Source organism: Coturnix japonica, chromosome 1 (assembly GCF_001577835.2).
Source record: "Coturnix japonica isolate 7356 chromosome 1, Coturnix japonica 2.1, whole genome shotgun sequence".
Taxonomy (NCBI): Eukaryota; Metazoa; Chordata; class Aves; order Galliformes; family Phasianidae; genus Coturnix; species Coturnix japonica.
The window spans coordinates 78,022,012-78,040,172 of record NC_029516.1 but is presented as its reverse complement, the minus strand read 5'-3'; the positions used below and the strand labels follow the sequence as shown (position 1 = coordinate 78,040,172).

The 18,161-nt window shown below is 39.6% G+C and overlaps 1 long non-coding RNA gene across 1 annotated transcript in view; it reads right to left on the bottom strand.

Moving 5' to 3' along the window:
• Positions 1-7,944: 7,944 nt before the first annotated feature.
• The window catches only part of LOC107321121, a 213,539-nt gene continuing 203,322 nt past the window's right edge, over positions 7,945-18,161 (bottom strand). Inside the window, exon 5 of the long non-coding RNA XR_004309069.1 lies at positions 7,945-8,015. This is a non-coding gene — a long non-coding RNA (uncharacterized LOC107321121). The remainder of the gene's footprint in view (positions 8,016-18,161) is intronic.

Genomic DNA, 18,161 nt, shown 5'->3' with positions numbered 1-18,161 from the left:
GGAACATTCTTTCCTCAAGCAGGACCATCAGCGAAGTCATGGATACTGCAGCAATTCACTTCCTGCTTTCAGTGGTGCTGAGCCCTGTGTGTGGCAAAATGCTCTTAAGTGTGCTCAATTCTGAAAACACTAAGAGCTTGACTAACCTGCTTACTCTACACAGTGTTGATCTTGGCTACAAGGGATTCCTCAAAGCCCTGATAAACTGAGTACATTAAGGTAGATAAAGATGGTGTTCCTTACTGTAGGATCTGAGCACTGATATCTAACATTTACCCTCACAACACTCCCTGGACACAGTACCTGAGACGCAGATGCTATATGTTCAAAGATACTTCAAGAGCTATTCAGCTCTTCAGCAGACAATTTCAAAACTTCCCTCCAGCAACTAACCTAAGAATTGTTATACTTTTAAAGGGGGCTTATGTTTCTCCAAGTAGACATGTATGAAACTGCCAGAATATCAATGCTGCAACAGAACTAATGAGCTGCTTGAGCTTTTCAGAGCTCTAGTTCAGAACATGGAAGCTTTGAAGGAAGAACTGCAGATGAGGCTTCTCTCCATCTTAAAGATTTATAGGCTAAGTGCAATCATTTTTGTGAACTGAGAATTCTGAGATGCATGAAACTGAGTCTGAAGGGATTCAAGGTCAAATCCTTTACATCTCAACTACAAATCTGTATTACTGGACTGAGAAGTCAGCTTAGGCCTGATATTTCCAGGTATTTTCTTAAAGAATCTCGAACAGAAAAAGTAAAAGGCAGCAACATGGGGATGTAGGAACTCTCAGCTTGAGCTTGGATTTAAAATATCTGCGCAAAATCCAGGACAACAGAATTCTGCATGCACCTCATTTCAATTCTAGGTAAGTACTGAGAAGCAGGTAAATTAGCCTAAATGAACCTTATGCTGTAGTGACCAGATAGATTTCTTTTATAAAAACAGCTCACTATACTGTTCAGAAGACTCTGTTAGACTTAACATGCATTAGCATCAGATGCTAATCATATGCCTATCTATGAAATAAAAGTGTTATGCTGATCTGAAATGCAAGTTCAAGTTCCAAAGCAGAACTTGCTGATCCTGAACAATATGGTCTTGCACCCAGGACACTAAGCCCTGCTTCAGTTCATGGTAATGGAGTCACATATCAAATCCAAGGGCACTAGGAATAATTCCTCTTTGTGTTCAGTAGCATGTATACATTGTTTGCAGTGTAAATGTGCCACCATGGGAAGGATAAATTGCACAGGGCACTCAGTGTCAGAAAAAGGACACGAAGCTTTCTTAGACCCAAGCTTCACCACCTCTTGCCACACTATTTCAGTATGGGCATAGGGAATGGAAGGACTTGAAATACAAATCTTTATACACCTTCTGGCAGCCATCTGGGGAAGAATGAGTACAGAATGAGCACTGAGGCCTACTACAGTTGCAAGAGCAAGAGAGGAGCCATAGCAGGACAGGTTCCTTGTACTGATCCTTTTTTTCCCCTCCTCCCTACTATATATAAATCTCAGCAATAACTGAAGCCAGAACACAGCAAGCAGTTCCAAGGAAATGTGTCTCCGCAGAGGAGACACTGAAGAGAAGCAATAGTCTCACTGCTCTTTAACCCAGTGCTCATATATTTCACTGAATTTAAATAATTCTTATAGGCAAGAGCTGTTATTCTTTGACATTAGTTTGTACGTAAAGCTCTCAACAGGAAAATACTTATGCTTTTTCTGATTTACTGTTTCTGCAAGACCTTCTCTCTAAGCCTGACAGTAAATATTCTGTTTATTTTCTCAAGTAAAAGGAAAGGACCAAGTTCAAGGCTGCAAACTAGGTGTGAGAGTCACATTTGTTTAGGCAGAAAACATATGCAAGGTTGTAGTAGGAAAACAGACAAAAGAGGAAATATATTTAGTTACCATTTCACATACTGTCAGTTTTCTTTCCACAATCTAGCTATCCATTCAGACAGTTCCTCAGTAGTGCTAGGATGATGCTCCCATACACAATCACTGTTAATCCCAACCCTAAATGCCTCACTGAAAACAGACTTGCTTAATCTATTGCCAACCTGCTGACATACTGGCAAAAATCAGCACAAAATTGTGCAGTAAAATGTCTTATGGACGTCAGGAGCTGTTACCTTCATTTCTTAAGACTACAGCAAGCAGGACGTTAGAGGAGCAAGACTAGTCTGTCCCTTTTGGGGCGGCGAAACGAGGTCGGGCTGTGCCGGTCTGAAAGGAAGCAGAGCTTGCACGGGAACGCTGTCCCTCTCCACAACCCGAAGAACGCTAGGTGGCACTGGTGGTATTCACACACATTTTCATCTACCTTTCTGAAAATGAATCTGCTGATACGTTTCGACTTTCAGCAAGCAATAATGTGGTAGAAAACAATTCAAGTATTTCTCTCGGTGGCTTGTGAGCCAAAGATTAAAAAGTGCTTTTTGCCACATGACTGGGGGCTGAAGGAAGGCTGTCTGACCCTCCTCTTCTTTCTCAGCACTGTCTGAATGGGTCTTTAGCTTGTTAAACTCACTTCCATGGTATTCAGTGATGGCAAGCCAACTGATAGAAATACTATTGTGCACATAATGGTGTCTTTATAAACATTAATGATACTCTTATGTTACGTATTAAAGTTGTCAAAGGGTTGGATTCTGTGATAGTGAGCTATCAGTGCTGATTGATGGCATTAGTATCCTTATTTTAAGTAAGTGTAATTAGACATATCTGAAAGCAGCAACACTATACAGGGGTTAGCTGTAGCACAAATTATCCCCCTCTAAACTGACTTTAAAAAGACCCCAAAGGTTGCTTGTCAGTATGTTTACTTGCTCACAGTTCCAAGAAAACAAAATGGAACAAAGCAGCAATAAAAGGAAAAGGAAATGGCATTCCCTGGAACTCATGTATTAAAACAGGTAGAGATACAGATTAGAAAGGGTACAAGAGAAATCATTTGGGTGTGTGACCAAAAGATCAAAACACCAACAAGGAGCAGGAACTGCCAACAAGCTGGTGAGCTCTGTAATGAATGTCTCCACTCAACCACGCTGGCTTTAGATTAACTTCTTACTTTGAGTTCTAAGAAAAACCACAACGTGGGGTAATTCACGGATAGAGGACAGGTGTTTTTTTGTTTTTTTTTTTTTGTTGTTTTTTTGTTGTTGTTTTTGTTTTTTAGTTTTGTTTTTTTTTTTTTAATCTGAAGAATGTAACTGAACCTTTTTCATTATAAATGTGTGAAGAGTTCTCTTTCCTTCCTAGTTGAAGCACTTGCACAGCAGTACAGGAATCTGCCTGTGAAAGCTTTCTTAGCCATGGTAAATTGAGCACAGAGCTCATCTCTGTGCACTACATGGCATCTGTTCCTGTGGTGCTCTGTTGTGCTTCTAACTCATGGAGACCACACAGACCCAGCACAGTATCTGCTCCTGTTGCTGAGAGCCTGGTGTTAGCAGTTCCTAGCCTTGTTCTTTTAGAGATGAGATGTACAGGTAGGAGAGGTAGGAAAACAACTTCAGGCACTTCTTGCAAGCCCCTAACAGAATTTTTCATTTCCTTTAATGTGAAAGCTGATTTAAGGTAGCTGTTCAATGACATGTCTAAAGGTCCAGCTCTGCTTCCTTCTCATGTAATCAAGCTGGAGATATTTGGCTCAGTGGAATTTGTATTTGATATCCAAACTTTCAGTTGTCCTTTCTCTTGTGCATTTCTCTGTCTTGTAGAAATTTCTGCAAAATCCCAACACACCCACTGGTTGGTGAGTTCAATCAGTAGATGTTTCATTTAGAGATGAGATAGAAAAAAAAACCCACAAATCTGAAACTCTTGTTTTCCAAAATTCGTTTTGAGTAAAAAGAAATAGAGAAGTAATTGATTTATAGCCCTCTACCACATCTGCAAATCAATATCCTTTGTAGAATAGGTAATCTTACCCCCAAAACATTCCAAGTTCTGTTTATCTGTCAACACTCTGTAACTATGAAAATGCAGACACTGAGTTTAACAGCTTTCTGTGATTTTACTAGTTCTGTTTAGGTCCTCTCTGCTACTGATCTTCAAGTTTGATGTCTTAAAATATCTACTTAACAGGAGAGTATGTAGGAGAACCAGATTTTGTTGAAGGTATGCAGTGGAAAGAACACATACTGGAACAAGTGAAATTCTAATTATTCACTGTGAGGGTCAAAGACTGGGGTGCGTGCCCAGAGAAATTGGGGAATTATCAAATTTAGAGACATTTAAAACTCAACTTGTCAAAGTTATGAAGAACCTGTTCTAGCCAAACTCAGTTTGAGTTGGAGACCAGACTAAATGACCTCCATATTTCCTTTCTAATCTGAAGTTTTCCACGACTCCAAGTTTCTGTGCCACATTTATTAAACTAAACTACATTAGGCATTGTAGACATGATTGTCTTCTTTTGAACTTGCAATGTTTATGTATCTGTGCAGTTGTTGTTTGTCTACAACACTCTTTCAAATAAGGATTATTTACACAACTAATGAAAAATTGTCTGACTTGACCTATTTTCATTGTATTTCTTTTGGTGATGGTTAAAAATATTATGTATAGTCTACCTAAAGGTGCACTCAGTTATAATGCTAGAGTCAATCAATACCTGAATTGAAAAGCACTGAGAAATTGCTCTAGGACTAGCTGCAGCATTTATATGCTTTTTCTACAGCAACAGGCCATATGGTGCAAATGGCCAGTTCTTGGTACTGGAGAAGGAGGCACAGGAAGTATTACAAAGGTTTTCTTGTCATCAGGGAGAACCTCTATGTCACGGGTTACTTAGATTTACCAATGCCCGTTACAGGGGAAGCCACCCCGTGGGCCCCCCCCGGGGCCCGGAAAGGAGGGGGAAAAAGGGAGTGGGATAAAACAGCGACAATCTAAGGAGGAAAAACTTATTTTACTAAATATGATACCGAAATACAAGATAACACAATATAATATAATTGAGGCTAACAAATCGAACGAAACAGAGAGAGAGAGTCCCCGAAAACCGAGAGGCCTACTGTGAACTCTAGGCGACACGGCTGGAACGCTTCCCACTCTCCGAGAAGTTCGAGAGAAGAAGGAGGGCACTCCAGCCTGGGAACGAGATTATACAGCGTCCTGGTCCCGTGACTTATCATTAACCCTGTTGTTCTCTGGGATATGTAGTCTTCTTCTGTGGACTGCACATTCAATAGAAGTATCCATACTTTACATGATGTTATGATGTGGAATACTGATAGCAAAATTACAAAATTACAAAACCATGACACTCTACATACTAAATATGGTTGTTACCACCTGTCCTTCCCACTCACATCTTTCTTTCTGCTAGGTTTCAGTTAGCAAGAACACTCTTCTCTATTGTGGAAATATGGCAACTCTCTATATGTCTTACAGCCACTTTTACAGTCTGTACTCCAAGGTAAGTTCCCAACAGAGCTGAAGGAGAGCTAACTGCTGCCTAGACCTCCCTTGTGACACACACCCTCCTCACCTGCACCTGACCCTGGTTTCTCTGGCCATTTTGAAGTCCCCAAGTGCACTGCAGCAAACATCTTGTAGCTGGATGCAATGTATCAAAGACCGGCCAGATTCACTGGTACAAAAGCTATTTTACGGCAACAAAGAAGGCCAGAGCATGACAGTGCTTAGGCCTGTAAAGTATTATAAAGAGCAAATGCACTGCAATGCAGGTGAGCAGCTCTGTCTTTTCAGAAAATGTGCTTCGAAAGACTCTTCTCCCTTCAGGCCTGCTCTTTCAAACAGTTCCCAGTCCAGCATCATGATTCATTTTTCTTCATCTTACATAATGTGATGGAAGTGGAGGTGACAGCCCAGCCCTAGAAACTGAAATTACTTCTCTAAAACCCTGCATAAACTGACTTATTATTAGGATTATAGATCACGGAAATTCACTGATTACTGCAAATGAGGAAGATACAGTAAGCTTCCACCGTAGGGATACAGTAGCTATAAACAGGCTGGCAAAAGCAAATAAATGCACCCTGAGATTAGCATTTTGAAAGCAGCAGAGCAGAGAAGAGATGAGAGGGACTAATCATTCACAGAAAACAAACTACTTTATTTGGTCTGTAATGAGGCATTTGAGGGTGTTTTAAAGTTTCGGATTGTCGAAGAGTGAACTATTCTTCTGTTAATCTGTTAGAGAATTGGTAAACAGCCACAAAAGGAGAAACACATGCCTACGGCATTAGAGGGGAAATTGCCTACAGATTACAGTAACAACTATTTTCCGAAGGCTGGAAGAACACCTGAGAATACTACCTCTGCTGATAACTCTATCTCTGCAAAGGAGCAAACGCTTAACAATTATCTACACCACCAAGAACAGCCACATTTTCCTGAGTGCCTCTACAAAAGCAGCCAGGGACCAGGTTTATGTGATAACATAAGAGCCAGGTAGAAAATTACAGAAAGGAAAAAAAATAAAAATAATAATAATAATAATAAAAAAAATAAATAAAAGCACGAGAAATTGTAGGGAAAGAGAAAGAAATGGAAGCTTTCCTCTTTCAATGAAGGACTTAAAAAAAAATAAAAATTTAATTAAAAGTTCTCAGCCCTCTTACATTGCTTTCTCCATGCCAAGTCACCTGCAGATTTGTGCTGCCTCAGAGAGGAGCTCATCTCTCAGTTGTTAAGCAGACCACTACTGCATGCTCCACTTGCTAGACTAGATTATCCACTAGATGTTTTAATGTGCCTCCGTGTTTCCTACTCTTTTCTTCGCACTATGTCACAGACAGACCCTGCCAGAGAAACAGCTGAGGGAAAGGGCAAAGGGTTTTTCTAAAAAGCACTTAAAAACATCCTCTCTTTCTTTCAAAGGCTTCAGTGAGCTATGAAGGCTAGTGGAGAGTCAGAAAAAAACCCAGTGTATTACCTTTACAAGAAACAGAAAAGGTTTTCTGAGACTAGGAGTTCAGGCAAACTGGCTCAAACTATGCCCAACCTCAGTAGCCTTTCAACTTCCCCCATAAACACAGCACTGTCAACACTTTCCTTAGAAATAAGGTGTTGTTAGCCTCAGTTCTCCCTGATATGGTGAGAAGAAACACCACAGCAGGTGCTAGCATGAAGAGGGCAGACAGCCTGTGTCTTCTTGCATATAAATAATAAACACCAAAGCAAGTGAACCTTTTTAAGAGCATCTAGACCAACATCAGTGTCTGATGGTGGAACAAGAGATACGCCTACTGGTCATCTCCAGTTTACCTCTCCTCACTGAAAAGGTTTGTCATTAGCATCCATTTTCTTCATAACATGATACTAGAGGAAGTAAAAAAGCCCTCCCTTTATTACACAGAAGTCATATATGATTTATTCTTTTTAAGCATCTTCACAGCTTCTGTAACATGGTGGGAACTGTACTTGGTACATCAGATGGAAGTTCAGTTTCCTCAGCTGTGTTTTTCTGTTACAGCAGTTAAGAATGTCCACCCCAAAGGAGCCATAAACATAAAGAATTAAGATGAGCCGAGAAAGGAGCGTCATGGCTGTACTCTTCACACTAATACTTGCACAAGAATTTCAGGCATGCTGATAGGGACTGGTATAGGCCTAACTAATGAAACTGGGTATTATAACCAAACACGTTCCAGACTAGGGAGATGGGGAAATGGCAGGTATATTTCCACCAAGCAACAACAACAACAAAAAGATATTTGTGAACTTCTAACAGCCATTACAAAGGTTCTGACTATCCAGCATACCTTCAGGTTCACACTTTCTGCCTGAAGCATTTCAAAACAAGAGAGAATAAATTTTTGATGTCAGCAGAGATATTAGAATTCACCGAGATTATATTCTAAGACTGCAACAAACATTAGAAAAACACAGGCAGATTGCAAAAACTCCATGTGCAGTTTAAAGCTCCCGGGATAGAAGCATAAATTTTAAGAAATAACCTACCTTGAGGAAAAGTGACTGAGGAAAGAATGCAGATAGATCCCCCTGAGTTGTATGGGTCAGTATATCTCCATCTGCAGAGGAAGGAAGAATAGAAAGATTTATATGAATTGTAAACTGGGGAGTGGGAGAGTTTATGTTCAGACTGGCTGTTGAAGCTGCTAACACAGAAAAAAATGTATGGTAACATGAGGGAGTAGGGAAATATCAGGCACTGGATATAGTGATAGACAGAACTTTCAAGTGATGCTTTTAAGGAACCTACCAGGTTCTAAGTTTACTTTAAGATCTACAGCTTATCTAAAACTGATAATCGTAAGTAGAAAAATAGCTTCCAACTTCATCTAGAGGCATGGGAGTTATTAAACTCTTTTTGACAGAAATACATACAATAGTGAATGTTCTAGTGATGCTTACAAGAAAGAATGGCAGCAGAAACATTTTGAATTTATGTATACTGTTTTATTCAGGTTCTGCTCAATGCATACCAGAAAATGCACTTGGAAAGCACATAATGATAGAAAAATCTTTGTCTAGAGCTTCCAATAGAGCCAAATATCAACAACAAAACCAACAAAAATAGTATGATTCTTTGCCATCATATATCCAAGGAGAAATCCAATTTTTGTACAGATTAATTGGCTTCCGTATGTAGAGATATATACATAATTCTTAATGAAAGTATGTTCTGGTGGTCAGCTTGAGTCAAAGAAGGACATGAAGGGGATGAAGGAGCTGCTTTATGAGAGAAGACAAAAAAGGATGAAGGAATTCAGTCTGAAGAAAAAAAGACCTGAAAGATGAAGACTGAGGTTGATTAAACCATGCAGGCAGTGAATAGGCTGAATGCAGAACTCTTGTTAGTGAAATCATGCAATAGCATAGAGAGCACTCAAGCAAGATGTACATACTGGTTTAAAACAGATTAAAAAAAAATTCCTTACATAGCAGGGAGTGAATTTCTAGCACTTGCTGTCATAGCAGGCTGCAGAAGCAAGCAGTGCCTGCAGGTTCAGAGACAAATCATGGACCAGAAGTCCATAAACAGATACTAAAAGCCCTAGATGGGTATCTACCCTGTAATCCACACAGTCCTGGATACTGTGGCAATACCAAAGTAAGGGACTGACTGCAGAGGGAGTCCAGAATCCAAGTCTCTTCCCAAAACTGCCACTCTAATGTCACTGTCAGAAAAAGGTCCTGGGCAGGATGGACCAAAGGTCCTGCTGAGTAGAGCCTCACTTATAGTGTTAATGTTACAGAACTAGCATATCCTACTAGAACTCAGTCTTCAAATAATAAATAAAGGCAGTTAAGAAATCAACAAACCAAATGCTTTGTGTTTCTAGCTCTTTCTCCTTTTCTCCATCTCTCTTTTTGTTGCTGTCAGTTAAGGCATTAGTTTTCATATTAAAGACTACTATACTTTTAAGTGCTAACACTAGCTTGTCATTATGATTACCAAAACTGTAATATCTCTCACTTCCACCTCTCCCATTTGTCCCCATCCTCCTTCTCAGCATGCACCTTTCATTCAAAAATACACATTCTAACATGACAAAATGGTAAGAAGAGCCACTGTAACAGGAGGGGTTTCCATTGAATCTTTTATCTCTTTAAGCACTTCCAGAGAGGCATTAAAGTGCAACTTCTCACAGCCCCGAAATGCAGCCAGCTCAGAGGCAGACTGCTGCAAGTGTTTAATAGTTCCCAGCAGCACTAATCAGTAGGTAAGGACAGGAGGTTAAGAAGGGTACTACGTCTGAATAAAATGAACAATCTTGTTTCAAAGGTCTTCTATTTCTTTAAAGCAGTCAAGAAGACAAAAAAGAGAGCAAGAGACAGACATAAAACACAAACACTGGAGAAAGCAATCTAAAAGAATACTGAATGTGTAATGGACTTTATGGAACAAGAGAGGTGAAAGATGACGAGTGCTTAGAAAGCAACTTCTGCTGAAAGCAGGGCATTTTCATGATCTGGAGACCTTTAACCTACACTGCATGTGTAAGAAGTTTTGTGTAAGGAAGATTTTCCTCACAATTTAACAATGAGATACTGGTAGGGCAGATAGCGTTTTGAGCTGTGGTATAGAAATGTTGTCCTGTGGTAAGATAAAAAGTCCATGAGGCTATTACACATTTCCCAACCCACCTTATGTTATTTTTTAGCAAGACTGCTCTTCTGTAAATCTTTTATTTTTCCTGATTCTTTCCTTCATTTTCTTTCAGCAAAACAGGTTTTTCAGTAAGATAAAATGAGTCAGGATCAGAGATTCGAAGCATTTAAATTATTCTCAAAGCAAGCAACTACAGAACGTGCGGTGATAGAAAACTCAGAAAGGAAGCTAATTGTGGATACTGTAGTAGGAAAGGAAGGAAAAAAAGAAAAGATCAGTGTTCAGTAGACATGGACCCTTATTTCCTTAACGGAGTCATACGACATAAATACACATTGCAAAAATGGCTAACCCTGGTCTGGCCAAGCAAAATTCCCAGATGTGCCTGCATTCTTGCAGGAGGTTCCTTATACCTTACTTTATTCTTTTTGCTATCCTGGCCATGTGCACATCTTAGTACACACAGCACACAGATTCTTTCCTTGATGATGTCCATAAAAAAATCCATGGAGACTTCAATAGGAATTAATTGAATATATTAATCGTATTTCAATACTCAAGTACATTGATGCAAGGTTTTTATTTCATTGGAATTACTCCTACCTACTACATGCAGTTTTTACTGCTAGTTCAGAGCCCTGTGTGACAAATTCCGCAAATCTGCATGGGATGCACCCATGAGTTCTGAAGTGATTGCCAGCCCACTGCCTATTATTTCTGATAGGTAATGGCAAATGTTTTAGGTGCCTGAAGACTGAAGGAAAGGTGATGTCATACCATTCTTCAAAAAGGGCAAGAAGGAGAACTTGGGAAATTACAGGCTAGGCAACCTTATCTCTGTCCCTGGAAAGGTGACGGAACAGCTTATTCTAGGTGTCTTGTCCAAACAATTGGAGAAGAAGTTATCAGAAGTAGTCAGCATGGATTCACTGAGGGGAAATCATGCCTGACCAACATGGCTGCCTTCTGTGATATCATATCTGCCTGATTAGATGGGAGGAGAGCAGTGAATGTTGTACACCTTGATATCAGCAAGGCTTTTGGCACTGACTCCTATAACGTCCTTGTAGGTAAGCTTAGGAATTGTGAGATAGATGAGCAGATAGTGAGATGATTTGAGAACTGTCTGATGCCGAGCTCACAGGGTTGTGAACAGTGGTGCAGAGTCTATTTTGGAAGCCTGTAACTCATGTGTTCCTCAGAGATCAGTGCTGGGTCCAGTCTTGGATCCTCTTCATCAGTGACCTGGATGAAGGGACAGAGTCCACTCTCGATAAGTTGGCTGATGATACAAAGCTGTGTGGAGCAGCTGACACACCTGATACAACACAGCTGACAGAAGGCTGTGTTGCCAAACAAAATCTGAGCAGGCTGCAGAGTTGGGTTGGGAGGAGCCTGATGAGGTTCAGCAAGGACAAGTGCAGAGTTCTGCACCTGGGGAGGAATAACCACATATATCAGTACAGGTTAGGGGCTGACCTGCTGGAGAGGAGCTCTGTGGAGAAGGATCTGGGTGTCATGGTTGACAACAGGTTGGCCATGAGCCAGCAGTGTGGTCTTGTGGACAAGACAGCCAGTGGTATCCTGGAATACATTAAAAAGAGGGTGGTCAGCAGGTCAAGGGAGGTGATCCTCCCCCTCTACTATGACCTGATGAGGTCATGTCCAGAATGCTGAATCTAGTTCTGGGCTCCTCAGATCAAGAAAGACAGTGAACTTTTAGAGAAAGTCCAGCAGAGGGCCACAAAGATGATTAAGGGCCTGGAGTATCCCTCTCATGAGGGAAGGCTGAGAGACCTGGAACTGATTGAGGACTGAGACTTTTTCAGAAGTGCCCAGCAACAGGAGAAGGAACACCAGGTGCAAGCTGGAACACAGAAAGTTCTACCTGAACACAAGGAAGCATTTCTTTGCTTTGAGGGTGATAGAGTGCTGGAACAGGCTGCCCAGACCTTGGTTGTGGAGTCTCCTTTTCTGAAGATATAGAAAACCCATCTGGACACTTTTGCTGTGCAACCTACTCTAGGGAACCTGCTTTTGTAGGTATGTTGGACTAGATGATCTCAAGAGGACCCTTCTAGCCCCTACAATTCTGTGATTCTGTGAATGTCTAGATACATCCATACCAAAACAAATATTTAATGATCACAGAAAAAAAAATATAAAGTATTACAATTACTGAAGTTAACGCTTAGAAAACTATGTCTATCATTTTAATGAGCATAAGTAGTCATGACATCCTTATATGAACTTTCCTAGTTTGCTAGAAGATATTCAAACATAATACATCCATATTAAACATTTTAGAAGAAATAAAAATATACTGTAATTTGATCACTGATCAAGGGCAGTTTCTAATGAGTGCAGTGGGTATAATGAGATATGCCTGAATTCTTAACAAGCAAATTAACCACCCAAACTGGAAAAAACAGTAAACTCTACTGAGAAGTTGGGCTAATACACCTGGCATATCGCTGTAGTGACCTCACTGTGCTGCTTCTGCATTCTATGACCCCTCGCTACTCTGCTTTGCTGTGCACACAAATACCAGCTTGCTCAGAGTTCAGGATCACCTCACCATGTACAGCCAGAGAAGTGCCTCCCACCTCTCAAGTTTGCGCAACTGGGTTTGTCAGAAGCTGAGAAGAAAGATAACCTCTTCCTCCTACTTCAGACACCTCAGAATTCTACTAATCAATTTCCTGGGTGTCTCAGCAAATAAGCAGCCTGTGGATTAGTTGCTACTGAATGGGTATCTGTATATGAAGTACTATGGAACAATATGCAAAAACTTGCTCCCTGCATCTCTCTAAGGACTTCAGAGAAATCTAATGAGTACATACAAATGCAGGTCGGTCAGGTCTGACTGATACTCTTCGTTAGAGACAGAATTAGATAAGTGGCACAGACTTCAACACTGACAGCTGGTCACCTCCCAGCTTTCCTCTTCAGCCTACAGGCACAATCCGGCAATCACACATGCATGAGCTTCCTCTGTTAGGAAATACAAAATATTCTGTCTTGTAGAAGACAGAATATAGGCACAATGTCTAGTATCCAGCCTAAGGTTAGACCATCTCGACCTCTTTGAGACCTTTATCTATACTTTCACTCTCTCCTCTTTCCTTTACACATTCCTGTTTCTGCCTGGCTCTGCTATTAATGCAGAAGCACAGAGAACATGCAGGGTGATGCAGCAATGACTGGAACAGGAAAGGGACAAGCACAGAGCTACTCTTTCCATCACAGCATGGTATGAGATCTGCAAAGGGATCTCTCAGACAATGAACTCTTATGGGTATTACTGTAATTTTAACAGAAATGCTTTGTTTCCAAGAACACAGCATGGAAAAAAAAAATACTTCTGACATTTAGTTTCTGAAAGATAACAGATTTTAACAGATTTAGGGTTGTTGTGTTGCTTAGTATTTGTGTTTTCCTGGGCTTCTTGAGCTCTGACCTCTAGCTTACCTTGCTGATCTTCGGATCTGCCATTGAGATAACAGAACTGCAGAGACACGACTGGACTATAAATGGAAGGTTTGGGGTATTTATGTCATTATTACACGGTTCAGTTAAAGAAGTTTGGAAGCTTGACTTCAAGTTCTCATGTATTTGCTGTGGGACAGAAAGGGGTTTAAGAATTTTTTTTTTAATTCATTTTAATTGTTCCTCTTCTTGTTCCTCTTCTTTGAATTCCAAGCAAAGACCAAACTTTAGAAATATGAGGTTCCGTGCTGTTTCTTCAGCATAGTTAGAAAACATGATTGATTCATATAGGATGTGACTATATATGTATCATCCATAAATATTCCTGGCAATTTGTCATCCTCATTACTCAGATCCTGGCTCAGTTTAACTTTGATGAAATCTTTGGTCTGGGTCATCCAGGAATAGCTTTCACTACTGGGATACAGACATTTTCATAGCTTCTTTTTTGAGGCTATTGGGATTTGGGGGTTGTGTACGCCCTGTGGCTTTGAACATTTCATATTGTTGATGTGAATGACTGCTGAAATTTGTTTGAGAAATCTTCCTGTGGAGTACAATTTTATAATCTCTTTAAAAAGCTCCTTGCATCTGATGCTTTTATATTAGTTTGGGCTGGCAGACTATTAAAGAAGAGAAGTCACTGATCTCAGAAGATATTTTTTCCCATTAACCGTGCTCTTCATTTTACCTTTGCTTCTCCAGCAGTGAATATACCCCCAAAAAGGTAGTTTATCACCTTTATGTAGTTTGTATGTGAACTGTTCTTTGGGGAGAAAGAGAAGGAAGAAGAAGTATAAAGAAGAGGCAATCTCAGATCAGTCATACTCATTTCCAAGGGATATGACCTATAAGCACTTCTGAACGGGGGGCTCTGTGCTGATTTGATTCCTCATGTCAAAGCAAGCTGCAGGCTTGCTGTGCTGACTGCAGTCAGTGCTTCGAGGACAGGCATGGGAGGGCTGTATGTATTTGTCTCAGCTTCTTTTCTTGTGCCAGCAGTGGGAAAAAGAGGCACACAAGATTTCTGGGCGCAGTATAATGTATCTGCAGAGGATCTAAGAACTGCATATCAAAAGAAAGGGACAGAGAATTTCTCTGACACACCTTCTTCTTCTCACTGAAATACATTTCTGAGGGGGTTGCTGTTTTCATCCCTGTCTGTCCTCTGCACACTGCATATCTGTTTTTCCCCATACAAGGCACTTGTTTTGGTTTTCTGAAAAGACTTTTGCTTAGAGATTTCTGCAATTCTTTTCAGTTTAGCTGAGACAGTATGTGCTACTCTAAAAGATCAATTGAAATACAATTTTTAAAAAAATCTCAGCATCTTAGAGCAAGGTCTGTTAGACTGTGGAATAGTCTCCCAGGGATGCAATGGAAATGACTTTGCTTGCAACAAATAAAACTGCTGAAACAAAATACCAGAAATTATAGAGTAGAGAGCAAATGAGATTCTTGCAGAGACTGAGCTGGGATTTAACCGACATGATGGGTCAGTACAGGCAGTTCTGACTATTTTTTTTTGGTTCTTTCCAACTCTACCTACGTAAGCAAAAAAGGAATGCATTTTGTTTAAACAAAAGAAAAAAAGTCACACTAAATCACTCGTTTTTACATACCTGAATAGTTCTCCCATAGTTTAATTGAAGCTGTAATTTCCTACATTTCTGCACTGTGTTCAAAGCCATCATATACTACTTCTAACAGATAATGCTTCATTTGCTTTAAGTAATTGTCCCTTTTGAAATGGATTGTCTAGATTTAAGACTTTCTAACATTTATACGCTGTTTCACCTTTCTGAAATTTCCGAAAGCTGTGTGCATGTATATTTTCTGAGATGGTAAGGGTTAGAGCCTTGTCTGATTTAGTTATTAATTCTCACTGTTCCCCATCCACAAACTGTGCTACATTTCAGTTTCCACTAGCAAAACTCATAGTGCAAGCTGAGGCAATCCTGCAGAACATGCCACAGCATCTGTTCATTGTATTCAGTTTTCAGGATGCTATTTCCTTCTACTTCTTCATATAAATTGTGATGAAACACAAGAATCACGACATATTCTTGTCCTGTATACCTGAAAGAAGCCATTTTATCTTAAACATGGAAGTAGTTAGGTGTTCGTGGAATACCAGTAAAGGTCAGGCTTAAAGTGTTTCTCTCATTTGTCTGTGTAAAATGTAATAAATCATATATTCGTGATGGAAGGTAAGGTCTACGCAAAATTCTACTAAAATGGAATTGGATGCTTACGAAAGCTATGGTACTCCCCTGTCTCTAATCTATAATGCAGGATGTATAAAAAAAGAAATCTCAATAAGTGTCCTGGAAGGATGTAGGGCCAAATTCTTTCTTATCATTTCTGGCTACTTTGCAAGCACCTCATGGTCTACTGGGCACTATGGGGAAAATGTGGTTGGACCATCTAGTACTTAGCCTGGAAAAATTGAAGTGTGAGGTGAAAAAGACAGATTCATAGCCACAAACTTTGTATGGGCTTATCATAAGAAAACAAAATCTTATGTGCAGATGACAATGGCTAGTTGCATTAAAAGATCCGTGTTTGAGTTTTATAGCAGATTTTAGATTATGCTTGTCTTTCTCTCGGATACAGGAGATCAGAGTCTACGAGAGAGAAAAATGATTAAAAAAAAAGCAGAAATTTCAGCTCTTAGCTCCAGGGATGTAAGGATGACCGAAATTGAACAGCTGGGATACCCAGATTTATTCTTTTAATAGATGCTGAAAAGAAGATCTCTTTGCCTTTCCCTGTTGTTCCAATTTCGAGAGCACAGTGTTGCACAAATTTATTTCTAGGATAATCAGTGAGTGTCATGGATATCCACGATAAACTTACAGATCCCTCGGATGAATTCAAAGAGCCTTGGATCAGACCCAAAAGTGCAATACGTCTTTCAATAATTGATCCTTTTTATATCTGAAACTGAAAAATCTGTACAAGTAGTAGGTCAGAGACTTCCCATCCCCTATTTATGGATAATTTTAAGGATTTGGATCATTTTTATGCCTGAACTCTACAGTTGTTTTTTGTTTTTTTTTTTTTTTTTTTTTGCTTTCAAGCTCCATATTGTATCTAGTTTTCCCATAGGCTTTTATTTTCATTTGATTTCAACAGATGTTATTTACTGCTATTTCCCTCTGCTTTGGAGAAGGATTTATCATTGAGACATATTTTCTTTTTAGTGCACAAATACATAAAATCCAGGCATGAAGCCTGACCAAAACAGCTGGAAAGTGACACTGAAATTAACGCTATAGAGCTGCTTCTCTAATCTGCTGAGCAGTTTATATAAATGCAGTTTAAATAAAATGAGTCTGCAAGCAGCAAAGCTTAAAGGATATTAAATCCTGGCTTTATAAATGATGGCCGTGATAGCAGGAACTACCCCACAGTGTGCAATTTTTTTCTTTCTTATAACAAGGTTATCTGGTTTCACAAGCTTCTTAGGGTAAACTTGATTAAAGTAATTTAAAAGACAAAATGCAAAAGGAGAAAAAGGTAGCTGTTTTGATTTTGGAAATGAAGTATCTTCAAATATGTATATTTCTGTGAGCTAGAGGTATGTCTCCCTGTACACAGAGAGGGAAGCAGAGGGAGAAAGATGTTGTATATTTCTTTTTCCTATGAGTCTGCATGCACACAGACACAAAGATGGCTTGCACAAAATGGAAAATTCATTTACCTTGTTCATAGCATGGAGGGGAGGGGCAATTCCCTTTTCCTGGGAGATGAGAGCTCAGTGAATAATAAAGGTTTCCTCCAAGAACAGAATATACTACACATGCTGGCAACGCATTTTTCAGTGTTCCTAACGTTTCTATACATCTGTGATTCATGGATATAATAAAATATTGATATCTGTTTCCACAGTTCTATCATGCAGCAAAACAAATTTTATGTGATCTAAATTTAACATTTCTGCAATGGACTGGAGACTGCAAGTTATTTCTTGCCCTGGTCGAAAAGCTCTGTGCCACCCCATCTGCTGCTCCAAATGCCAGACCTCAGAAAAATCATTGGATGGCAGGGCTGCTTGGAAAGGAGTGTTTGCTATTGTACTCAAGTTCTGATTAGCTTAGTATGAACATTTCCCTATCAGTTTGTATCACTGAGCTGTTGCTGATCTACAGGCCCAAGTCTAATCTCAGATTGATGAAGTGTATCAAACATGACATTTGAATCAATCTGCTCATAAATAATAACAATAATTTACATTTATAGAACCCTTTTCAGCAAGAGCTCTCTCAAAAGGCCTTTTTGACCTCCAGTTTATCTGTTGTGACTCTTGTACTGTCCTCTACTCCACTACTGCATTTGGTATAGCATTGCTCATGAGACAAATTACATTCACAATGAGATTTCAACTATCTTATCTACATGATGCTCAATAATCCATCTCAGTGGAATCACCTGTAACTCACTCACTCAAAAATCTGCCAACCATATAAAAAAACTGAATGCCCATTAAGTACAACTTTTTTTTTTTTTTTTTTTTTTTTTTTTTTCCAAATCTACAAACCTCAAATAATTACATAGACTTAAGAAGGGACTTTGGTAATATTTACTCCAGAGTAGTTCCAATTTTAAC